The sequence below is a fragment of the Typopeltis vanoorti genome, chromosome 24, assembly GCF_054136105.1.
Source record: "Typopeltis vanoorti isolate ZY-2024b chromosome 24, IOZ_Tvanoo_1.0, whole genome shotgun sequence".
NCBI lineage: Eukaryota > Metazoa > Arthropoda > Arachnida > Uropygi > Thelyphonidae > Typopeltis > Typopeltis vanoorti.
The window spans coordinates 81,742,914-81,748,913 of record NC_143572.1 but is presented as its reverse complement, the minus strand read 5'-3'; the positions used below and the strand labels follow the sequence as shown (position 1 = coordinate 81,748,913).

The following is a 6,000-nucleotide window of genomic DNA, read 5'->3' as shown; positions in this document are numbered from 1 at the left end:
CCATGGAGTCCAAAGACTCATCGAGGGAGAGTGTGTCAACAACCTCGAACGATTGACCACTTCCAAATACTTACCGCGCTCAATCTTGCTTAACGAGCCATTAGAAACAGAGGCTCTACCAATCTCAACCAACCTTTGCTCAGACCATCACGAAGACAGTAAAAATGGAATGTAATTATTTTCATCACCAGTTTCTTCAAGACCTTCCGCTTCAAATATCGACACTTCCAAGACCTCCTATTAAGCAATTCACCACTATGTTTAAAATATATAATAATTTTATATTATATTATTGTTCTTCATCGGATTGAATTTAACTGCGATAGGTGTCGCGCATAGCAGTGGAATAAACAAGTCGATGTCATTTTTTGCAGTGTTGTAGCGAAGTATTGGTAAGTAGCCTCCTAATTTACTTATTCTTCAGGTGCTTAACTGCGAATTATTAAGTAAATTTTAGTGTGTTATGTACCATATCAACTACAAGGTGATATAACTGATAATTTTGTGGTCTTTATAGTATCCAAGCAGTCAATGAAAAAGATCTACAAACCCCAGTAGTGCCATAACCTTTTGACCTATCTACATGGCGGGTGCTAATCTTAGGAAATGGCGATAGCTGCAAAGTATGCGAAAACAAGACTTTATAAGGTGAGTAGACTCTAATTGTAATAAAATCTATCATTTTTACATAACAAAACTGAGTAAAAGTGAGAACAAAAAATTATCAGAAGACAGAAAGCTGACTTGTCTATGTATTACATGAAAATTTAGAGCAACCAAGCTCACAAGGGGTATTCCCGCGACTGAACAGTGGTTGCAGGCAAATGTCACTCAGCCCTGACATCAGTGCAGCTACGGAATCTTATTAAATTTCAAAATTTGCATATCAAGCACTTTACTAACTTTTATTTATGACAGCACAACCAAAGAAAATTAAAAGTCATTATCACATTTTGAATTAGTTCATTTCTAAAATCCGACTCTTTCCTTCCAAACAGTTATTTTGTTAACACGGAAGTCTACTGGAGATCGCATGGGACGTGTAACTGCGTGAGCGGGTATTTCGTTTCCGTTGGCAACTGGATGTGACGTTACCTGTAGGAGTGGATGAAATGGAAGTTTTCAAGTTTTGCGTTGAAGGACTAGGTAACTCACAGTTCTGCCAGAGGAAGAGGAGGATAATGGCTCGATACTTGATTCAATGAGTTTAGTTTTTCTTTATGAGGAATTATAATACCCGTTGCTTTATTATGCAACCATGTAGACGGTATAGATTTCGCATTTTTTTACTGTTTCAAATATTTTCCTTTATCCTTTAAAATGGTGAAAACTAAAAGCGGCAGAGAAATTTTTCAAAAAGAGCTTGAACACTGCTACCAGCTTGATGACTGGTGATGATTTCCCATTTTTTTTCTAATCCGTTTTCTTTGTTTCTTTTGCTCATTTTCTGGTTTTGCACTGTTGCTTCTTTTTGACATTGTTGGAAGAGTGAAATTGTTATCGCTAAAATTAGAACAAAATAAAAAATCAGGTGTAATTGAAGAAAACTACGAATAACATCGGTCACCAAGGCTAGTGAGTGGTTTAGGTGAGTTCATTTATGTTGTTATCTTCTTCACACATTAGGTATTATATCTGTTGCAATGAACACTTCATCTAGCTATTCCTCTTTTTCTTTTATTCTTTGGTTTCCAACTGTAGACTTGCTTTATTATTCTTTCTTCACTTCATCTATATACATGTTCAATCCATTTTATTCTTTGGGTTGAAAGCCAGTTGTTTATTGCTTGTATTCAACATTGTTTTATTTTACCTAGTCTAATTGCATTTACTATTTTCCTTAATATATTCATTTCACCTGTGTTTAACATTGTCTTGTTTTCATAGTGTCTGCTCTTGTTTCTGCATTATATGTTATAATATGCCTGATTACTGATTTATAAATTCCTTTTCAAGCATCCTGATATTCTTGCAACTTTTTCAACTTGATCTCTGACTTCTAGATGTAGCCTTCCTTCCCTGTTGAGTTGTATACCTAAATAGTTGTAATGTGTTATTTGCTCTATAATAGTACCTTCCAATTCAAATTTGCATCTTTCTGGTTCTTGTGATATTGTCATACATTTTGTTTTAGTTTGTGATAGCTTCATATTAAATAATTTTGCTGCTTTATTAAATGCATGTAGTAATAGTTGTAACTCAGTTTCATTTTCTGCAATTAATATTACATTATCTGCTTAACATATAGTTCTTATTATTCTATTTTTATTTCCACTTCAGTATTTTGTGTTTTTTATTAACATTTTGTATTATTCTATCCATTATTATATTGAATATTTTTGGATTTAAGGAGTCTCCTTGTCTAATAACATTATAAATTTGTATCTCTACTTGTTTATCCATTTTTTTTTATTGTATAACTATTGTTATCATATGTTTCTTTAATTATTTGTGTTGTGTTTTCCGATACTTTTCTTCTCTGCAATGTTTCTATTACATCTTGAATTAATATTCTGTAACATGTTTTTCCAGGTCTATAAAGCACATAAATAATTTCCTATTATATTCTATTGTTTTCTCTATCAATTGGCTAATTATAAATATTGCATCAGTACATGATCTATCTTCTCTGAAACCTTGTTGTTCATCTAGTAGATTAATGTCCTTTGTTATTTTATTATTCTAAATTCTTTTTGGTACCTTTAGCGAAGTATTTAATAAATTTATCCCTCTATAATTCTCTGCATACCTGTTGGTCCCATAGACACAGATATGCAGCAGAGAAATAGCAAGATGACTGCATTAATTGCCTGAAATTTTTAAAGATGAATTGGCCAGCAAATAGAAGTAGAAATAATGGTACTGCATACAGGCAAGTTGATGCACCTAATTCAAATCCACCTAGGGTAGGCAAGAAGAGAGCTATGTGGAATGCAAACATCTTGTATAATATTTCAACCATCAACATCAGAACATTGTACAAACCTGGCAAATTAAAACTGATAGAGACAGAACTAGAACTGTTCAAACACAAAACAGTGGGAGTTGCAGAGACCCACTGGACAGGCAAGGGAAAAAATCAACATAAAAAATGCAAGCTTATTTTACTCAGGAAGGAAAGGTAACCATCCCAGTGAAAGTGTAGCACTAATCATTAAAAAATGGTTCCTAATCACAGTAGTTGAGGTAAGATCAATTTCCTCAACAATCATCTCTGTAAGATCAAAAGGAAGAGAAATATTCATAAAAATAATAGAGGTTTATGCCCCAGACCAATCACTTAAAGAAGTAGAATATAGTCTATTTCTTGAACAACTGGAAGGAGAAATAAGGCAAAGAAGTACAAGAGATAATGCAAACATTGTTCAGTACTCTGAAGATAAAGTAGAAGTATTGGGAAAATTTGGTCATAGAGAGATGAATGAAACAAAGAATGTGATTAATTTTTGCAAAATAAATTAACTGTTAATCACAAATACCTTATTCAATCACAGGCCACAACACATATACACTTGTACATCACCAAACAATGAAATCAGAAACTGTATAGACTATATAATCATTAATAAGAAATGGAAACATTCCTTCCAATATGTCAAAACATTAAAAAAGATTGATATAGATACAGACCATGAACTTTTGTTGTGTCCACTTTCAATATTATTCCTTGTATCTCTATATCAAGCCACTAAAAGTGAAGTCTTTTCTACATGGGTCACATGGTATCTCTATCACACAAAGAAAGCCTCAGGGTAGATCCAAAATTCAATGTGACAGAGTCCTCAAACCTTACCTCTCTTAAAATCATAAGAAATTGATATTTTTAGACTGTGCCACTTAGAATTATTAGAATAAAGATATAACTCAATCAAGAAGTAAGTTAGAATATACTCATGTGACCTAGGGTTGCAATCGTGTCCTTAACTTTATTCAGTTAAACTCCCGCTGAGATCCGTAATGAGTTTCACAAGTGGTGCATCAAATTCTATACATAGACTCATATATTCAATTAAAATCAAACACGGTTTATTTGTTTCTAAGATTACAGTTTAACATACAAGAACAATCATCATTCTAAATAAAACACATTCTAATCTAAATCAATTAATTAGCTTGACTTCATCAGATATGATCTGAACACATTTTTTCTCAAGTAATTCACACAAAAGTAAGTAATTCTATATCATCTAGATTACTACTAAATTCCAGTATTTATTTTCTATATTAACTGCTGGTAACATTAACCATTCTTCATCATACAAAGATTCAGTTTCAGTTAATAACCATTCGCTCATGAATTTCTATGAAACACATGCACTACAGTCCTGACCTATACTTGTATCTAAGACCTCCACTAATAAAGCTTCACATAGTAAAACACATTCAGATTACATTCATATAAATAACAAACATTACTTATCTCCACTTGATGGTACCTCTGTCCATCTGCTTCTGCTTTAGTCTATCCTCTGTTTGATTTGGACATTTCTTTGTTTCCTTCAATCTACCTCGGTTCAAGACTTCATAGTAATTATCAGCTTAGACTTCGGGACGCATGAGAAAGATTAGAGGCGTGAACAGATGGCATCAATGGCAATATCATATTAAAAATGAGGATATTAGGAAAGAACTTGACATTGTCAGCATCCAGGAATGTGTTAGCAGAGCTAATCTCAGATGGTATGGTCACTTAAATAGAATGGGAGAGGAAAGATTAGCAAAACAAGTGTTCTCTGCCAGGTTGGCAGGAAAACGACCCAGAGGAAGACCAAGATATAGGTGGATTGATACAGTACAAAGTGCCTTAGACGATAGAAATATAAGATCTGATAATGTTGGAGTCTTGACAAGTAACAGACTGATTTGGAGGAAAATTGTAGATAGGAAGTTAGTAATGATGTAATTTTTTCATGTAGTACTGTCATATCCTGTACACCCCTTGAGGGTACATGGCAGGAATTTGATGATGATGATGACTTCGGGACGCATGTATCTGCTGACCGTTGAACGGCATGGTCTGCCGCTACTTTCCGGGAATCTAGGACAGGGTTACTCGCTGTAACATCGTCCTAGTCTAGAGGTATTGTTCAGCCATCCATGAACCAGCACTAGACTAAACCTTCACTACTCGAGGAAATGTGAAAACTCCACACGTCGAAAGACCAAGAGAGCAAGGGGGGGGGGGTTCCTAACCCTTTTATACGTTCACCCTATCGGTAGAAAAAACAACACATCGCTGTTCATCCAGCACCTCGATTTCCTATGTCACATGACCTCACAACGTCCGTTCTCTCCTGCTTGTTTACTCCACGTGACTGCTGTGGGAAATCGTCAGCGTGTCCTTGAACCTTGGACTATCTTTCGCACAGAATACGTTCTAGTGTTTCTTTTACACAATGTCCTTACATCAAATTTAATATCAATACAAAATCATAACTCTCTTAATTTACACTTTGTCTCAGGCAGCTTTCCTTTATACATATTTATCCAAATTCCCCATTTTTTTTAAACATTATAAAATTCTCATTGAGCTAATTAATTATTTCTTTCTTCTTAAATCAATGTATTCAATATTTCCTAAAGTTCACAACGATACCTACTTAGAAACAAGCATGTTTACTTAATTATTTTATAGGATTTTTTCTTTTGAAACTGATTTTTAGTTTGGCTGATAGAAATGTTATACCCTGATAAGATTAGAATGTTAAAATTCCACTTATCACGTTAAACCATGATAAGTGGAATTTTAACATTCTTATCTTATCAGGGTATAACACTTCTATCAGCCAAACTAAAAATTAGTTTCAAAAGAAAGAGAATAAACCACCAAACACAAAAGAAGATAGATATCTCAAAACCCAATGATAGCTTGACCAGCTCTATCTATCAGAGATCGCTGAAAGAAAAATAAAATCTTGCTTTAGATACAGAAGGTAGTCTTGAAAAAATAAGAGAGAAATTAGTCAAAACACTAAATTAGCTGTATACAAGACAATGCTC

The 6,000-nt window shown here is 33.8% G+C and overlaps 1 long non-coding RNA gene across 1 annotated transcript in view; it reads left to right on the top strand.

Annotated features, from left to right (window-relative positions):
- Nucleotides 1-533: 533 nt before the first annotated feature.
- LOC150093466 (uncharacterized) overlaps nucleotides 534-6,000 on the top strand; it is a 32,468-nt gene continuing 27,001 nt past the window's right edge. Inside the window, exon 1 of the long non-coding RNA XR_016550409.1 lies at nucleotides 534-648. This is a non-coding gene — a long non-coding RNA (uncharacterized LOC150093466). The remainder of the gene's footprint in view (nucleotides 649-6,000) is intronic.